The 19896-nt window shown below is 49.0% G+C and overlaps 2 pseudogenes; one reads left to right on the forward strand and one right to left on the reverse strand.

Moving 5' to 3' along the window:
- The window catches only part of LOC134432789 (zinc finger protein 665-like), a 172592-nt pseudogene that overhangs the window by 76283 nt on the left and 76413 nt on the right, over positions 1–19896 (forward strand).
- Positions 919–7224, reverse strand: LOC134432821 (serine/threonine-protein kinase PAK 1-like; annotated as a pseudogene).

The following is a 19896-nucleotide window of genomic DNA, read 5'->3' on the forward strand; positions in this document are numbered from 1 at the left end:
GCAGCCCGGCTCCCTGCCCCGGTGCCCAGAGTGCTGCACACACTGCTGGCCTTTGCCAGGAGTTGCAGGGCAGCCGGCAGAAGAGGAGGAATCCTCAGCCAGCCCAGCGGCCCGCGGCTGCCCTTGGCCTTTCTCTGCTCCTGGGCACACTCCAGACGGCCATGGCCTCCAGGCTGGGATGTGCCCAGCACGGCTGCGCTTCCCCTCGGCAGCAGCCAGCTGCCACCTGGGCTCTGAGAGCGGAGGATTTGCCTGCTCACAGCAAGAGGCACCCAGGGCCCGGCTGCTGCCTCTTGCAGCTCCAAGGGCCTCATTCCAGCCTGCCTCTGCCGGGGCTCAGGCTGCTCCGGCCTCTGCTGGGCCTCTGCTGGGGCTCCAGCCCGGGCAAGGCCGGGCCCGCTCTCACCTCACAGGCGCTGACAGCTCTGCACCACAGGAGACCTTCCCGAGCACCCTCTCTGATCTTTCTGCTTTCTCACTTGAGCAAGGCTCTCCTCCAGCCAAAGAGATTATTGCATTTAGGGATACAAATCCAAGTGGCAGGAACCCCATTGCTCTCCAGTCACAGCTGAAGGCCTGCATCTGCACAAGATGTTTGGGCCGCCTCATTCTTCCTTTGGTTTTGCCCTCAAATGCCATTGCCCTTTCTGCCTCAACTAGAAATACCACAGCTGTGCCATAACCAGCCAGTGGGTCATATTCCAAAGGCAGTGCGGTCTGGAGAGGATGAATGAAGAAGAGCTCTCCTCACTTATGAAACCATACAAAAAAAGCCATATGTGTGACTTAGTACCAATAAAAAACAATTGGTAGTTCAGAAAAAAATGTTGAATTTTCTGAAGGGGTCAGAAGGAGGAGAATCTTCCAAGTGAGTTGATGTTTCAGAAACTTTATTAATTACAACTCTAATCTATCATTCTATGCTACAAATCTCTTTAGCAACCCTACTCTACAATCCTACTCTAAACTGGTAACAGAGATAACATCTTGACATGATTGCTATGTTCTCGTCTCCTAGGGTTAGGCTTAGGCTTAGGCTTAGGCTTAGGCTTAGACCTAGGTTCAGGTTTGGGTTTAGGTTTAGGCTTTGGCTTAGGCTTAGGGTTGGGGTTAGGGAAAGGGTAAGGGAAAGGGTAAGGGATAGAGATAGGGATAGGGTTTGTTTTAGCATTTAAGGTTAGGGTAAGGTTTTAGGTTTAGAGTTTAGGGTTAGGGTTATTCGTCTTCTTCACTGAGTTGATGACTTGTGCCAGGATGAATGGTGGCTTGGCTGAAGTTACAAATGGATGCTGTCCACTGGAAAAAAAAACAAACAAACAAACAAACAAAGAACAGTGAACCATTACTTTCCAAGCTCATTGCTTCAGGGACTCAATCAGGATACATCAAGTTTCTGGAAAGACCCAGAAAGAGGAGCAATGGGGCCATCTTCTCCCCAGTCATCCCCAATGTGCAAGACCTTGCCATCTCAGGCAAACCTGGCCCAGAATCCCACTCATCTGTTTATTGTGATGTCTTCATCATGCTGGGATTTTTGCCCTGCCAGCGCTCTAGAAATGCTGCTTTCTGTCCCGGGGTTTTCTTCCTTTCAGGAAACTCCAATGACTCACATAGGTCCCTGCCTTTGAAAGACAGGCACTGTGCTGATTCCCACAGGGACAGAAAGCAGTGTCTGCCTTTCCATGCCCTGCCCCTCGTGTGCTGGATAGCACCTTCCTTCCCAGCAGGTCCAGTCCAGTGGCACTGGGCCCTGCAGTTCCCTCTCTGCCACACAACCTGGCAGTAACCCTGGCACAGTTCCCATCTCCTTGAGCGTGCCAGGCAGCAGATGGGGCTGGGACAAGTCCCTCCCAGCTGTCCCTGTTTGCATGGCAGAAACCACTGAGGGTGGGCTGGGGGGAACCAACCAGGGCCCCTCAGAGGCTCACAGTGAGCCCCCCACAGCCCCTCCTGCCCACAGCCAAATCTCTGACCCCTAGGCTGGGACTGGCTTCCTTGGGTTCCTCCACCACCATTTCATGTCTCTGTACCCTGCATTGCTCTACTTCAATTCTTTTGCCATTAGATAAAACTGAATACTCCACCAAATCACAAAAGAGGGCAACAGACACAGTCAGAGGACAGAGCACCTCTCCTCACAGGAAATGCAGAGGGAGCTGGAGTTATTCAGTTTTGTGAAGGACAGGCCCCAGGGAGACTTTATTGCCACTTTCCAAGACTTCAGAGTGGCTTTGAAGAAAGTGCGGGACATCTTTTTTAACAGGGCCAGTTACAATAGGATATGGACAAATATTTTTAAACACTAAGGGCATCTAATCAGAGTAGGTCTAAGGAAGAACTTGTTTTCTTTGAGCATGGTGCCACACTGGCACAGCTTGCCCCAAGAGCTTGTAGGTGCCCCATCCCTGCAGCCATTCCGGCTCCGGTGGCAAAGGGCTCTGAGCAACCTGATCTCTTTAAAGACGTCCCTGCTCATTGCAGGACACTTGCACCAGAGGACATTTGCAGGGCCCTGCCACCCAGCCCAGTCTAGGATTCTTCACCATTTTCATTTGAAGAGCAGCAAGAGTGGAGGTGAGGAGGAAGGGGGCTCATCTGCTGCCTTGGGCTTGAGTGGAGGAGGAGCCCATCCCTCAGAGCCTGTTTCACCTGCAGCCCCTTCACATTTTACCTGCAGGAGCTCCTTGGCAGACCAGCGCTGCTCCTCGTCTGTCTGCAGGCAGCAGCTCAGGAAGTCACGCAGCAAAGCCGAGAGGAGCTTGGGCTGCCGCAGCTGTGGAGTCCCTACTGTGGCTATCAGGTATGTAGCCTGGAGAGAAAGGAGACACCAGGCTCCACCTCCTGCTTTCACATCTCTAAGGCTCTCCCAGATCCCTTTGTTTAACCTCTGTTCTTCAGTGGCAGTTTCTGCCCTGGCACAGACCCAGAGATGACTTTCCTTTACCAACCAAAAACCCAAACCCTGATGCAGCCACAGCTTTTCCACCATCCTGCAGATCTTGCCTTGGCAGCTGATTTCATTGCCTGACCTAGTTAGTGGGAACTACATCAGCTAAAGGACATTTGCTTCTCTGAGGATTCATGCCAGCTTGAGATGGTTTTTGGAAGAGGGACTTTGCTATACCAACTAATTTCAAGGGTTAGTACATGAAAGGCATCTCTGCACTGCTTGTTGGTCCTTTAAGCGCACGTGCCCTAGAACAAAACTCATCAAGCTTTTTGTGCTGTTCTTGAAAACAATGGGAATTGGAAGAAAAGAAAGGAAATCCATCAGTTAATACCCAGGTAGGGAAACAAACATTTACAATCTCCTCTTCAACACAGACACATTAAGATGCCTGCACAAATGTATTGGGAAATGCCTGCTTGGGCACACAGGAGCCACTTGCAGCTCTGTCTCTCAGCAGTCTGAAAATTTCAGCTTCCCATTTTTGCAGCCAAAGAAAAATTGTCTAGGTCAGAAGGAGAGGTTCCATCCCTATGGACACCCTCTAGTCATTTGGCTGCTCAAGTCAATGCATTAATGGTAGGCCCATGCCAGAAAGTGCCAGGAAAGAAACAGGAGGTTTTGGCAGGCTCTCCGCATCACCAGGCTCTGCCTTGGTGACGTGCAGAATGTTGCTTGGGCTAGGAGAGAAACACGGTCACTGAGTGTTTCAGCAGCACTGCACAAGAAGCAGAAGAGACTCTGTGCATTACACCCTCATGCCCATGTTTTCCAGTGAGAAGAAACTGCACACAGGGTTAGGTTCCTCTCTAAAGACCATGGTTTTAGAAACTTTGTTGGGTTTGGGTTTCCTTCTTTCATTTCTGGAAAGATAACAACACTTTTAAGATGCTTTTTCCCTGTTATTAAGGCCATCTACACAGACAAAAGAACTGGAACCACTAACCCAAAGGAAAGGGTTGAGTGAGAATGGAGTTTGTTTGGAGTTGGTTTGCATGTGGTAAGGCTTGAGTTCCCCCACTGATGCAACCAAAAGTACAGCAGATGCTGATGTGTTGCAGGGACATTTGTAGGAGGGGACCTTGGTGGAAGTAGTTCCAGCAGATGGCAATGGGATTTTGTCCAGTGGCACACAGGACATGGGACAGGTGAGAAAGACAGTGGGATCAGTGAGTATTTGCTCCTTACCGTGCCAGAACTTTCGCCCAAGTAAGGAGGTTCTTGTTCTATCATTTCAATTCCCACAATTCCAAAAGACCATATGTCCACTTTGGGGCCATATGGTTGACCTGTCACCACTTCAGGCGCCATCCACCAAGGAGTCCCGGTTACCGAGCACCGTCTGCTCTGCTCAGGGGTGAGCTGAGTAGCGAGGCCAAAATCAGCTGAGGAGAAAACAAAATACTAGTTTTATCTGAATTCTGTGCAATTAGGAAAGCAAGCAAAAGAATTCCCCAGTAGAAGTTTGAAATTGCTCTGTTGAATCTCCTGGCATTGGCGACTTTAAAAATCCCCCCATGTTTTATACTGCCTCTAGCAGTGGCTTTTGTTCTTTGGAAACTTTAGACTTGTAACTCCCTCCCTCTGGAAGGGACCCACACAGACCATGGCCACTCTTGACTGCTTGTGGCTCCTTCTACCTCTGTGCACGTTGCAACTGTGCCCTCAGCTCGCAGCAGGGGTCCCTGCACTGCCACCAGCACCATTTTTGGGGAGCTGGCAGTCACGCCAAGCAGCCCCACACCCACATCCCTGGAACGCTGCACCTGACCAAGAATATACTGACCCAGCTTGACAGAACCGTCCGTTCTGAGAAGGATGTTGTCACTCTTCACGTCTCAATGGATCACATCGTTTGCATGAAGAAAATCCAGTCCTTGCAGGCACTGAGTGAGAAAACCGAAACAGAAGGGCAAAAATGAGTGATGTGATTTCATCACACAAGAAAGGAAACAGCTCCAAAAGATTCCCTCTCCAGGGGAATGGGGAGTAATGGCAGAACAGTCATGGCCACTGAGAGGAAGAGCTTGCTGCTCCAACACTTGCAGAGCAGGACCTTTCTGAGGAAAGGCACGTCAGCTTTTGAAAGAGCAACAGCACCTGCTGTTGTAGGCTGTCCCCTGCCAACCAGCCAGGATGACTCCTGCTGCAGCGCATGTGCTCAGAAGCAAAGAGCATTCTGGCTGCACTCCTATCCTTTTTAGCTGAGCACTGAGAGAAACGAGTCTCTCTCTTCTTTCTTTGCTGTTTGTTTCAAATCCTGCCACCAGCACCTTTGCTTTTACAGGCAAGGAATGCAGTGAAGACAGACTCCAGGCAAACATTTAGAGAGGCAAGGTGGAGAACAGCAACTACAAATACAAGAGACAGAGCGAGAATACAACAGCAGGAGATAAGAGTACTGGCACTGAGTACAGGGAGTGCAGGGGCACTGGCAGGCCTTTCACTTGAGATGCTTTTACTTGCCCATAGCATACCAGCAACACAGAAACAAAGCTCGGCACAGAAAACCTCTCCTGTTCTGAGCCCCTGTTTCCCAGACAATCCTGCCCAAGCCCTTGGAAACACAGATGGGATTGCTGACCTCCCGACTGATGGCTGCCATCTCATCTTCAGACAGGCAGGTCTGGCTGACGATGTCGCTCAGGACACCTCCATCCATGTACTCTATAACCAGCAAGAGTTCCTCGCCCAGAAGGTAGCTGAAAGAAGGAAACAAGGGGGTAGAGATGAACATGCATGGCTACGTTGATTTTTTGCTTCCAGGTTTCTTATTTCCAGATGCCTTTGTGACAAGGACAGAATCAAAGGAATAGACATTCCCTCTTGGCTGTGCATTATTTGCAATCTGTGCAGTCTCATAGAGAAAGACACATCTGTGAAAAAGAGATGTCTTAGATGGGCAGCAAATGAAAAGTGCAGTTTAGAAAGAGCCCAGATAAAAAACATGCCAGGCATGGTGTTTCTGGAAATAAGCACCTAGTCTTCCTGGCATGCATAGCAATGGCAAAGAGGGGCAACAATCCAAGGGAAATCCACTTTAGGATGGTTCATCTGCACTTAAGAAACTTTAAAAGATCAATCCCAAATAAATGTGGAGGCAGTGAACTTTGAGGCTATTGAGTTAGGAAGATACAGCTGATCCAGGTTTTGAATAATTTTGGAGTAATTATCAAACTAGGTGTGCCAGGGAAGACTCATGCAGACAAGATGCACTCTCTTCTCATCCATTGGAGATGAGTAGAGAAATATGAATAAATATAAATTAACAGCTTTACTTGCTGCCACTGACCAAAGTGGGTTTTTAACCTCTCATGTTTGCTTTATGTAAACACACATCCATGGGATAAGACCATGACCTCTCACCTGTCTAAATAATTCACAACATTGGGACTCCTATACCTCTTCATGATCATTATTTCATTAAAGGTTAGCTCCTTCCTCCTCACTCCTTGAAGATTTATTTTTTTTATTGACACCTAAAATGACATTGAAAATCAGTAACTTGAGGGGTTGGTGGCACGAGACCACGAGGCACGTGGAGCGAGTGATTTTGCAATGACACAGCTGAACTGTGCCAAACTGCCTTGTGATTAGGCACTGCAGTAATCAGGAACTGGCATTCCAACAGCCCATTTCTCTGCTCCCTTGGGAGCCAGTTACAGGACACGTGGGGCCACTGACATTTTGCCTTGACCACTTGGTAACAACGGTGTCTCAGTTATCACCCACAAACCTCTGACCACACTCTCTGCTGCTTTGTTTGGGACTCAGAAGAAGGAATCCATGCCTTAATACTCTGTGGATACATCTTGTGATATGGGCAGGGCTTAGGGCTTTCAAGGACACCTTGCAGATCTCTCCCTACGTGCAGTTCCCAAGTGCAGCACTGCAGGTGGCTAAGGAACTACCAGTAACTTTCAGATGGATTTGCTGGCAGCCAGAAATGAGAATTCAGGACTCTGAAGCTGTAGCCCCAAAGAGCAGTGAGGTGCTCGCAGGCACCACCTTTGTTTTAGCAATGGAGAGCGAGTGAGCGCGTCCTTCTCTGAAAGGAACCGCTGCCCTCCGTGCCTTCCTTCCGGCAGCTGAGGAGGACAAAGTCCCAAATGTGTTCTGTGGGCTGGCACCAGTCTGTGCTTCTTGTGCCTTTTCAGCACAGCTCTGCCCAAAGCTCCAGCCACAGCTCACACCAGAGGGGAAAGCCCTCGAGTGCAGCAGAGCCTGCAGGGGCTGTTGACATTTACCTCTCCTCCTGTGGCACTGTCGAGTGCTCTGTAAACATCTCCAAAAGTCCTAGAAAAAAAACAGAAGCAGAGAAAGGAGAAGCTGTTTAGATCTTGCAGTGAAAGCCAGCCCACACAGGAGATCTCTGCTGGAAGTGTCAAAACCTGCAGGATGCAGGAGGGCTCTGCCAGAAGGGAGATGATGCATTTTCCTCTCAAGTGCATGGGCACTGGGCCTGTTCCTGAAGCACTGGGGTCCAATTTCTAAAGGGAGTTTAGTCTTTCCTCTTGGGTTTCACTGTCTAAACAGTGTGGTTCCTATCCTGACCACAGAGTGTTTCCCTCTTCAAACCAGGGGAAAGAATTGTTCCTGGGAACTGTTATCTCACAGCTTTGATAGGGCATAGGTTGCTCTTTCAGACAAGCAAGTTTCTTCTCTTTTCATTAGTGTGCCAGTATGATTTTGAGACACACAAAACATGCTAAAGAAATTAACACAGAGCTGTCCCACACTTGAGAGACAAGGAGACCTTCCAGGTCCTGTTCCTTGATGCAGGCAAGACCTCGGTAGCAAGGCATCTCTGACAATGCCTTCTGAGCCCACTCACAAATTCTGAGCAGCATTGAGAGATGGGACGATCTATCCCCAGTGTGTGATCATCTTTGCAGCTGTCCTGACTTCACGCTGGATAGACATTCCACCCCAAAAACACCTGGCCCACGGTTGTGCAGGAGTAACTGCTGTTGGACTCACCCGCTGCCAATATAATTCAGATGCGTGTATTTCATCAGGGCATTTTCAGTGGTGTTCACCATTCTCCCTGAGGGAAACAAAATGCAAGATGCTGACTTTAAAGCAGAGATCCCAGCCTCCAGGAGATACAAAAGGCAGCCCCAGCACCTGGAGCTCTGAGCCCTTTGTGGTCGGCTGGGTAACAACAACCACAACCAGGCAGACAGTCCTGCAGCACAGGTGGCCAGCACAGAGACTGATTTGTACAGTCTTTTGAAGAGTTCTCTTGACAGGAAACAAAGCACAGGGACATACAATCCCAGGAGAGGAGAACATCTTCCCCACCTTTCAGCAGTTTGCCAAAGGAATGCCTTCCCATTTGTAAACCAGAGCAGCTCCAGCTGTAACCGATCCTGACGGGGCTTTCAGCATCAGGACCCCGACCTGTTTGTGAGCAGGCTGAGCTCAAAGATGCCCCTCTCCAAGCTAAGGAAGGCTCCAGCCTCTGCAGTCCCTCCAGCCCTCAGGGACAGGGCAGCGACCACAACAAGGCTGGCAAAGCCCCAGCATGAGCACTGACAGGCACTGATGGGAAGAAGCCAGAGTGAGCCTGAGCCCCAGACAAGCTGTTACCCCCATTCAGGACACAACAGGATGGGCTTTGAGATCAGCCACACCGAGGCGCAGATCAGTGCCCTTTTTGTCCTAACAGGTGATGGCAGACAGAATCCACTGGGCTCTGGTCTCAGCCCCACCAGGTCTCTTATCTGAGAGCACAGCACTGGCAGCTGTTACGGGCAAGAAGCAGATTCATTGGGTTGTGCTGCAGAATCACAAAGGGCTTGATGTGTTTTCCTAGAGACTGATCTGAGCAGGGCCTGGGCCAATGGGTAGGATTCTAACAATCATGGGAAAGAGTGGGAATCAGGTATGGAAAAGTGCCATGGATCTGAGGGATATACCATGGCTGGGCTGGAGGCTCTCTCCTGAGAAATGCCTGCAGTACAGTTTTATCTGATCACGCCACTTGGATGTGTCTCCTGGACACATCTTGATAAGCATAAAACTAGAAGATTAAATAAAGTTTGTTATCAAAGTCTCTGTTTTTCCTTTGGCGGCACATGGAAAATACCTTGTGCTCTCTATTTGTCCTGTAACCTGATGTTCTTTCAAAGTAGTTCTTATTGACAAAAAGATAGCATTCTCTTATTGACAAAAATATAGCATTCTCATGAAAATAAACTGCAGATGTAGTAGTGGTAACAGTAACAGTCATAAAAATGACATCAGTAAAACGTGGGGTAGAAGGGCTCCTTCAGGATGGAGAAAAACACAACAAAAAACCCCCACCAAAAATGAACAACAGAAAAGCAATCCCACCCCACCCCCCCAAAAAAAAATCCCCAACTAAAAAGACAAAACTCCAAAGTCAGTCCATTTCTGTGAAGTTTTTTTGCTGTGATGACTGGTTGCAAGTCCGGAGTCTAAGGAGAATTGAGGAAGCTAAAAATTCTGTTCAGTTTGGCCACTAGCACACAGGACTTGCCTAGATCATTTGCTAGGTCACAGCCTTCTGCTGATCCAAGAACAATCCCTGCTTCAGCCTTTAGCAGAGAGGGAAGCTCAGGCAAACCCAAGCCAGTCCCAGGTGCCCTCAGAGGCAGCAGGAACACCCAGAGCTCTCTCGCTGCCTCGCAGCACAGCACTGCCTCTGGGGAGTCCTAAATGGCCCTGTGACACCGAGCTCAGGAGGAGCATTGGGTACAGCTCTGCTGACACCTGCACACAACACACTGTCCCTGAGATAAGAAACACCCCAGACGTACCCAGCAGCTCCAGGTACTCCTCCTCAATCTCCTGTTCCCGGGATCTGCCCGAGCCTGAGTTCCCAGGTTTCACAGAAGGCCTTCCTCGAGGTGATGCTGCTGCAGCAGCAGGTTCAGAGCCCATGATGTGCTGGACCTGGAGCATTTCTGGTGGGCACTGTTCCTGTGCCTCACTCCTCACTTGGGGTTCTTCATTGCCACACATTCCCTGCAAGTCTTCGCAGGCTGCCCGGTGAGATGTCAACACTTGCACCTCAAGTCAAACAGAACAAAGCAGTCAGACACTACAGCTTGTCCCTGTCAGCCAGGAGTCATCGACTGTGAGGAAAGGCAAAGAACAGATTGACAGGAGATACAACAGCTTGTTTCAATCCTCCATCTGGGTCACCAAGTTCCACTGTAAAAACACCTCAAGAAAAAAGGAGAGCAGGAACAGGCCAGCAGGAATCAATTTGGATGACTGCTGGCCAAAAGGCCAAAGGACAAGTTTCACTGTCCAGGGCAGATGTTGAGATTCAGCACACCGGGAAATGTCCTTCAGAGTGACTGTGATACACACACTACAGCAGCATGGCACTCAGAGGCATGGCCCCACTCCCTGCTGCTCTGCACTGGAAAGGCAAGAAGGGCAGAAACCAACAGATTGGTGACTGCAGTGGCTGCATCCCTCTTTCACTCACTTGGTTTTGCAGAGACTGACGGAAGCGATTAAGTTTCTCTCTGATGATTTTCATTTCTTCCTCCAGCTGCTTATGCCTTGCCTTGATCATACTGTGAGCTGTCTGAAGCTCTGCATCCAGCTGTTCCTTCATGTTCTCTAATAAACAAAAGAGAGGACATTTCATGAGTGGAGTGGCTGCCACTCTTTCATTCACCTGGTTTTGATGATCGCCCCTCTGCTGATGGAGATTCTCCTCTTGAATTCTTCCCATGTCTTCCTTGTTCTTTCTCTTCACTGCCATGATGTCACTCTGAGCTTCGGGCAGCTCTGCTTGTGGCTCTGCCTTGATGTTCTGTACACACAAAAGCAGAGCAAGGGACTGAGAGCTGCCATCAGGCTCAGCTTTTTTCCTCTTGCAGCCTCAAAATCACATTTATTCAGCCCCTTCTTTCTGCTTCCCTCCCCACATCTGCCTCCATTGCAAACCTCCTGTCCCAGGGCTGATCTCTGCAGATTGCAAGGCTCTGTGCTTCCATTGCCTGTGGGACTCCTGGCCTCCTCAGTCCCAAGAGCTCTGGTTTATGCCCCTCTCCCTGCCCTTCCCTCTGTGCCCTGGCCAGTCAGGCTCACCTGGCCATTCTCCTGTGGCTCTTCCACCTGCTGCCTGAGCTGCTCTTCCTGCTCTTGGGCTGGGAACAGCTCTCCCTGAGTCTGGCATGGCAGCTCAGATGAGGCAGTGTGCTCCTGCTCTTTCTCTAGAAGCACCTGCACAGAAAGCAAGAGAAGATGGGTTTCAACTTCCCATATGCCCTTTGTGGGCCAAGACTCACAGGCTGCTGGGCTCACACGTTCCCAAAGCACTGTGCTGCTGCTCTCCTCGGTCCTTCTCTGCCCGAGGGGAGGCACAGATTCCAAAGTGACCCTGGCCCTACAATCAGGGGCCATCTGGAACTGAAGCTCCAGCAGCCTCTCAGGCAGCTGACAGGGAAGGGGTGGCATTTCTCAAGGGTCTGGTGAGGGCCTCCCTCTGCTTCTGCCGTGTCCTGTTTGTCTTTCAGTAGTGACTGACTCCCCGCCCTGTCCCACAGCTCCATCCTGGCTCTGCAGGGGCTTCCTGGGTGAGCTCACTCCTTGTGAGAGACACTTCTGGAGTTCACCTTCTCTTCAGGCCTGCACCAACATTCCTCCTTCCTGACATACACACTCTTGTTAGAAAACCGGGTCATTCAGGAGATAAGGATGCATGCAAAGATCTCTGATGGAAGTCAGAGAACCTCTATGGCCACCTCAGTATATGGAGGAAGACCAAGGTGTTTCTTCTCCCTCTTTTGTCAACGGAGAATTCTGACCAGCAGTAACAGAGTTTCTCATAAGGCCCCATTAACGAATGCACTCACACAGCCCTGGGGATGCCAGTGAAGGAAACCATGTGTCATGGATGGCATGGCATGTATGACCAGAGTCACCAGACCCCAGCTACAGCATGGGATAGGTCCATTCCCTTAAGACATGCAAAAATTTAAAGGACAAATGAAGGCTTCAGGTCAGAAAAGGCTGGAGTAGGAAAACATGAGAGGAAAAAAACAACCATCTCTGGAGGGGGAAACATCTCTGCCTGCTCAGGATCAGTCAATGGAACTTGTGTCTACTTCTCTCCTGAAGGGATGCCTTTGCATCTTCCACTGCTTTGGAGCAGAGCCAGGAAGATTAAAATAGATAGATAGACAGATCTCACTTTTATCATCTCTCTTTACTGTGCTGTAGAATTTACATTCTTTGAATGGAGAGAGATATAATTCTCTCTCCTAGGTTTTTTTTAAGGGAAGGTAGTGAGAAACTCATAGAAGGAGAGAAAACAATTATTATCTCTACTTGCTGTTCTTGTTTTTCAGTACATGAAGAATGTGTTATAGTGATTGTTTACTGAAAGTGATTTGTTAATTGGATTTTAGAGATAGTTGTTTAGACTGATTAGATAATTAGATAAAAGGCTGTGTGGAAACAGTCACGAGTTTTTCTTTCGTATGTTTTTAGTATAATATCTCTTTAGTATAGTTTTAATATAGTACTAGTGTAATATAACATAGCTTAATAAAGCATTTGTTTAAACTTCTAAATCATAGAGTGAAAGCACATTTTTCACCACGTGGGGGTCACCCTGAATCAATCCTGTCCTTTCTGTCGCTACACACATCAGCACTCGGCAGCAGTGCCCCAACCAGCAGCCATCCTGAACTTGCTCTCCTGTTGCTTCAGTAACCCACACTCTTGGGGAAGCTGGAGCATGTCGGTCCTTATGGAATGCAATCAGACCCAGAGCACTGCACTGGGAACGGCTCTCTTTGTGCATCTGTGCTCGGGCAAGTTCTTCGCTTGGACTCGCCCACACCGATGGTGCTGAAGTGGCTGGAATCAGAAATGCAGCCCAGCCCCTCCCAGCTCCTCTAATCTCTGAGGGCCAGCTGGAATGCAAGGGCATTGATTTCCTACTCAGTTCCCAAACACAACACACACTGATTCCCTGGGCAGCCAAAAGACACGGGAGCCGTTAACTTGAAAATGATGGGCAAGCCCTACTGGCTGGTCTGGCACCAGAACTGCTCATTCTGCACCAACATCCCTGCCCCAAACTATGTGTTCTTGTGCAAAAATACTGCATTATCCAGAACTGCCTCCTTGAACATTAAAATTCTAGCAGAATTTCTGCCAGTGCTGTAAAAGGGCAGGAAAGATTGAGAAAAAAGCTCCCTTGCTCTCTGGAGAAGGAGAAATTGCACAAGGCTTGTCCTTCTAGCAAACAAACAAATCAACAAAATATGAAAGTGTTACCTACTCCAGTGTCTAAAGCACTTGGATGCAGTGAAGGGATGTTTGGCAGGGAAACAGCCCTCGTGCTGAGCATTGGCTCTATGGATCTAAGGCAGGGATCTATGGAAGTCTGCCTGAAGGTCCCTCATGAACCCCCATTGTCCAGGCTAAAGCTCCCTCAGCACCTCATCTCTGGCCTTGTGCTGCACCCCTTGCCCAGCTCCCCTGTCCCTCTGTGCCCACGCTGCAGCCCCTCCATGACTTTCTGCTTCCCAGGGCCCACAGCTGCACACAGCACTCCAGCTGTGGCCGCAGCGCTCTCCAGCACAGGGCCACGCTCCCTGCCCTGCTCCTGCTGCCCCACTGCTGCTGGCACAGCCACCGTGCCCTTGGCCTTCTGGGCCCCCTGGCCCCACGCTGCCTCCTCTTCAGCTGCTCACGGCCGCCAGCCCTGCGTCCTTTGGGCCCACGCAGCTCCTCAGCCACAAAGGTGCCCATTTCACTTCAGATACTGCAGGCACCATTGCAAGGTGTACACCCTGGTTTTAGCATTACAGGACAGCAGTCAAGGACTTGCAGCTTTGCTCCCACTCTAGGCTCCAATGCAGCTTTCAAATGCAGTTTTCAAAGCATACTACACAATAGAAGGTATTGACAGACACATGCAGTGTCTGGTTTTTGCCTCAGAAGAAAGGTTCAGAACTACTCCCTTTGTTTCTTTTGTCACGCCTGACAAGAATGGTCCTCCACAGCTTCATGGACAACACAGTCATCTCCTTGCAGCTTATCAAAGACCAAGAAACAGGCAGACTCAGAGCACCTATCTGCTCTGCTACTGGCTGCTCTGCCTGAAGAGGCAAAAGAGCAACCTGGCAACAAAGGCACCAAAATCCCTGACTTCAAGCAGCAACTCTACATCCCCAGTGTGTCTCTGAAATACTCCCAAGTAAACAAACCCAAGAAGTTTGTGGAGACAAAGCACCAGAAAGAACTTGTGTGGTCAGATCAACATTTTTTTTTGTGCCTGCAGCTACTTGGCCAGTCTGTGCAGAGGGACAGGTCTCTCCACGCCACAGTGTCCCCTGTGTATCCAACAAGGCTGAGCACAGTGTCTGACATGCTCCCTCCTCTGGAAACAGGGAGCCTTCGTGCTTCAGGCTGGCCCCTATCAAAATGCCAGGAAGCTGGTGCCTAAACATGACAGACCAAAGCCCATTGTCCATCTCTCACAGGCTGGGGGCAATCACTGGGTCCTGGCAGGACTCCAGCACTCAGCATCCTCAGCCAGCAACAGCAAGTGCTGGCTGGTCAGAAACTTGCAGCTCTGCCCTGCACTAAAGACAGCAGCACACACAGCTGGCACTTACTGGCTCAGAATGTTCAGGCTGTGCTGTGAGCACAGCTGGAGGCTGGCGCTCATCCACCTCATTTGCCTCCTCTTCGGCCTCCTCTCCATGAGCAGAGGGAGCCAGGGGAGAGACTGCTGTTGGTTCTGTGATCTGTGGACAGACAGCAGTGTGAGGGACAGAAAGTTACCTATAATTTATAACCTTATTTCTAGTCAGCACTTTATACTATTCAGCTCTATTTCTACAACCAGCTCTGCTAAGGACAAATCAGAAACTTTGGTAACAATGGGATTCTAAGTCACTGCAACTAAATTTAAATGGGCTAATTCAACAGAATTGCTAATAGTTCTGAATTAGACATTTCACCCTGGCTACTATCAAGAAGCAACATTCTCTCTGCAAAATGATCTTTTCATTCCTTGAAAGTTCTGAAATGGAAAATATGGAAATAACCAGTGATGCCTTTGTTATTGCTGCTGCAGACATGGAAATGGATTTTGTTTCAGCCTGCCCAGCTGGCCCTCTACACTCTTCTGCCACAGGCCAAGCTCACAGCTTGCTCTACAATTCTTAAGCACCAGGAACATGAAATGTTCCTTTCTCACTCACGTCAGGATCAGCACCTCTGAATACACGCTTCAGGTGACCTGTAGTGGGCAAGGGAAAATGAACAAGGGCTGTGAGAAAACTGCCTGGGCTGCTAAATCCCACACAAGATAAGGAGTCAACCCAAACAGAGAGTATTTTTCTTTATCAACATCCCTCCACATGACATAGTTCCTTCACACAGCCAGCAAGAGATCAGGACAATAATCTTGGTTGTGCCTACACTTTGGCCTGTTCAGCCAGTAAATGAATACAAACATGATCAAGAAAATGCAAATTCTTCTTCAACACTCAATGCTTCTGTTCTGTCCAGCAGATAAAGCAGCTTTTGTTCTCTTGTCTTTCAGGTACTTTTTTAAAAAAAGAAGTTGCATGCACTAATTCCCATTAAGTTGCTGAAAACAGTCACCCAGAAAAGCTTGCCCCGAATCCCCCTGAGCTGTGGCAGTTCTATTGTGAAACAGCACAGCAGCAGCTCCAGGCTCAGGAGCAGACACTCACTGCTTTGGCGTTTGCACTTCACTGCAAAGGGAATCACTATTTTAGCACTCTGTCAAGGGTCAAAATAGACAGTCAAATCCTTTCATTACAAAATTTGGAACAAAAGAAGCTTTCCCTGAGTTCTGGGGAGAACTACAACGTCCTTAGAAGGCCTTCTGAGAAGGCCTCCCAGTCTGCATTTTGGAAGTTGTCCTGCTTGTCCCAGCAAACTGAGGAAATGACAGACTCTGCTGCCACAAACTCTCCTGTGGAGGGAATGGAAGCCCAGCAGGTTCCCTTGCAAATGCTGCCCCTCTGGCTACAGACACCCCCTTTTTAGCTGAACCTCTTCACAGGAGCTTTACCAAACCACTGGCATCCTAATGCTCTTTCTCTTTCAAAATCAGAAACTCAGTCCCCAAGAAAGAGCAGGAAGATATACAAAAGCCAGGTAAGGATACACCCTAACCTAAGTAGAATGGAAAACTCTACTTACGTGCAAAGTGTGTAACGTAATACGTGGAAAAAGAAATGCCATAAGCAGCAAAAGCTGCTGTGGCCAGATGGTGAAATATTGTCATTTTTGAAAGTTAGGTAAATAGAAGAAACAAGGCTCTAGTCAGTGGGCAGCTACCCACTGACAAATACCCCAACCAGAAAAGTTCTCCTCAACTGAGCAAGGCCTAGGGCTGCTCTGACACTCAGGCCTTCTGTGCACCAAGGCAACCTTCTGATGTCACGACGACAAGGTGGCAACGATGCCCTGACATCACAAAGCAAACGCTACGTGTCTGTGAGTTTATGCAAAGCAATAACCAACCTTCCCTACAGCAAACACAAAAGAGCCTGGGAAGTTTTTCTGTGTGACAAAGCAGTGCAAAACCCCCTCATGGGCCAAACCCTGTTCAGGGATCCAAGAGGAACTCCAGGAGTGCCCCAAGCACCTACAGCCTGTACCGCAGCTGAGCACTCAGATGGGACCCAAGGAAAGGAAATCAGACCAAGATAATGGCCCACAGCATTGCACATGTGAGAAATGACTCTCACTTTTAAAATTTTAAAGGTTTAGTAAACCTTAATAAAGGACTGAATAAGGAAAAATTGCAGCATTGGGAGTCTCTGTGATTAGCAGCCTTGTGCTCATCTACAAAAACGATGCTCTGCCTTTTATACCCTTAGCTCCTCTAAAAGTTTTGTCAGTCAACTTTTTCTCTGCTGTCCATTGGTGGAGATTACTTTCTTGCATCCTGACTGGAGGTCAGGTGTTATCACACCCTGCCTGCTGGTCACGAGCCAGCCCTCCCCAAATGCCCTGACTACCAAGGCTATTACAAGGGGGATGGGAAAGAGGACTATGGGAGGATATATTACAATACCATCACTACACATTTGAACATCCACATAACATCTACTTCTTAATTGTCAGACCCAACCATTGCATTCCTCATCCAGAACACACAGAACCAGGAGAGAAGCCACTGTTGGCATCACAGATGAAATGTTTCCTAACAAATCTCCCCACATATTTGCACCTTTATTGGACATGCCCAGGGCTCCGGTGCGTGTACATCTCTGCCTCTCTTCCCCTTTGGCAGCAGTCGAACTGGCAGCATCTGCCCGCCAGCAGCAGCTGCTCCCAGCTGGGAACACCACTGGCGGTGCTGATTTCCAGAGGCTTCTGTGTGCCAGGGGGAGCCAAGGCAGGAGCGGGTTGAACGGTGCTGGCGCTGCTGCTGCTCTGTGCCAGAGAGCCCCGGCTGGGCAGGGCACGGTGCCCACTGCGCTGCGGGCTCCTTCTCCTGCCACAGCTGGGCACACCTGGCAACAAGGCATGACAACCTGTGGGCAAGCCAAGGGGTTTCTGGGGCTGCACTGCTCTGCACACACCCAGGACACCTGCAGCACACAATTTTAACCCTCAAACTGGTAAACCAAAGGAAAACAGCTGGAAAAGATTTCATTTTCACCATTCTTACCTGCTCAACAGAAGTCTTCAAAATGAAAGTTACCAAGCAGGGCCCAATTCCTGCTGCCAGCTCAGGGTTAGAAGAGAGGCAATCCTTGATCTCAGAACTGGCTGTGTGGGGAATCACTTCCCTAACACGTGCACACCCAGCAATCTCACTTACTAGTTTGCATCCATGGATCTAAGACATATTCAATACTTTGCTGAAACTCACAGGCTAAATATTCCCCCAAATGATTTGATTTACTGATTGATACTTATTGACTTCTTGATACTTAAATCACTTCTCCGAATTTACTGACAAGAGAATAGGAGTGTCCTGTAGGTCCCTGCTGGGACTTGTCACAGGTTCAGGAGGAGACCCATGCAGAAAATAAGCCAGGACAAAACTGGGCTTGCAAAGCAAATTCATTCCATTTCTTGCAGTAGCAAATAATACATACCAAGCCCTGGATTCCTAAAAATCTGCTGAGCAGGAGAAGGAGGTGAAGCGTGGTGCTCGGCAGCAGGGGCAGGTAGGCAATGCACTTTCAGGACATCCCCTGGAGCAAAACCATGTGCATCTCATCCTTCTCACCCTTCCAGCTCAGAACCAGGCCTGGGATCTCCTGCTCAGGAGTGGAATTTCCCAGTTACAGCATCGGCTCACACATGGCTGGTGTGTGAGATGAGGCCATGAATCCAGGATTTAAAAGAACTGGAAGAGTTAAAATTTTAGCAAGATTTAGTTAGGGGGAAAGAGTATAGCAAGAAGAGTAGAAATAATAAGGGATAATTAATTTTTATCAGATAAGGTAGTTAAGGCTAGGGTAATATATCACTTGCCTGTCTTTACTATGTTTAAAGAAGCGGGATGGGATGCGGATTTCTTTGTGACAAAGAAGAGGAAGGTAGCCTGCACCTGGGCCCCGAAACTACAACTATAGCCAAGGGGTGTGAAAGCCTGCCAACAGATCATAAGGAAAGAGGTCAAATTGAGGAAGACATCTTGGCCTTCATCAGAAGGAGACCATTCCCCACTTTAAAACCCACCAACCTGTGGAAGGGGCTAGCAGCGGGCCTGTTAGCTAAAGGAGCGAGAAGTAAGAAGAAGAAGAAGCTGATAAGGAGCTTTCTCCAAGGCCGTAACCAAGGAGATCGAGAGAAGGAAGATAAGAACATTCTGCAGCTGGATGAAGCATTTTTAGAAAGTTAGGTGGAGTCAGAGTAACTTTTCACCAATGGCATGGTATTGAATTATTGTGGCCAATAGCTAAGGTAGAGGAAGGGTAAACAACTGGAAAGTGTATAAAAGATCAGCCATTTTCATTAATAAACTGTTGCCAAGTGTTACCAACTGAGACTGCTTGTGGTCTCTGCTTTATGTCGTGACCGCCTTGACTGCGACATTTTGGTGATCCCCAACGTGATAAGAACACAGTCAATGGGGGCCCATACGGGGTCCTAGCAATTGGCAACCGTGACCCACTGGGACGTAGTGGGGGAGGCGGCGTTGGTGCAGCTGAGAGTGGCAGGTGGAAGCCACAGGGAGGTCCGGACCTGATTCTCTCCAATCAAGACACCTGGAAGTAGGTGAGCCACCAACTAGTAATAATGGGACAAAATTTATCTAAAGAGGAAGAAAGTGTTCTGTCTACATGGAAAGTTTTGTTAAGAAATAAGGGAATTAATACGTCAGACTATGAGCTTCATAATATATTGCTTTGGGCTAAATCACAGAATTTTGGCACTGATCCCAACACAGCATTTAGTGTTAAGGCATGGAAGAAAGTCGGGGACAGACTTTGGCAAGTTATTCGAGCGGGAGATAAAACAGCTGTTGATTTAGCAGTAACCTGGAACTCGCTCTTTGAGGCTTTAAAGGAATGGAGAATAGAGAGAGAAACGGAGCAAGATGCGGAGAAAGAGTCGGGGCTGATACCTGACGGGGGGGCTGAGGTAGAAGGGGGCTCTGATGGGGAACTTGGTGAAGAAAGTTCAGATGCCATGGGAGTTACCTGGCATGCTGTCAGAGCTTCTGGGAAAGCTGCCAAACCTTCTGGGAAGGCTGCCAGAGCTTCTGGGCTGGGTGCCAAGGCTTCTGGGAAAGCTGCCAAAGCTTCTGGGAAAGCTGCCAAAACTTCTGGGCAACCTGCCCTAGCCTCTTCTTATCAGACTCCTAAGCCTCCTTATCTCACACCTGCACAGCAGCTCGAGATGGTGCCTGTATATACTACACTGCTACGCCAGTTAGCTGAAATGTCTTTAGCAGAGAGAAAGGTCCAGCCATCTGCCCCCCCGCTTCCCTCCTCTCT

This window comes from Melospiza melodia (assembly GCF_035770615.1).
Source record: "Melospiza melodia melodia isolate bMelMel2 chromosome 7 unlocalized genomic scaffold, bMelMel2.pri SUPER_7_unloc_1, whole genome shotgun sequence".
NCBI lineage: Eukaryota > Metazoa > Chordata > Aves > Passeriformes > Passerellidae > Melospiza > Melospiza melodia.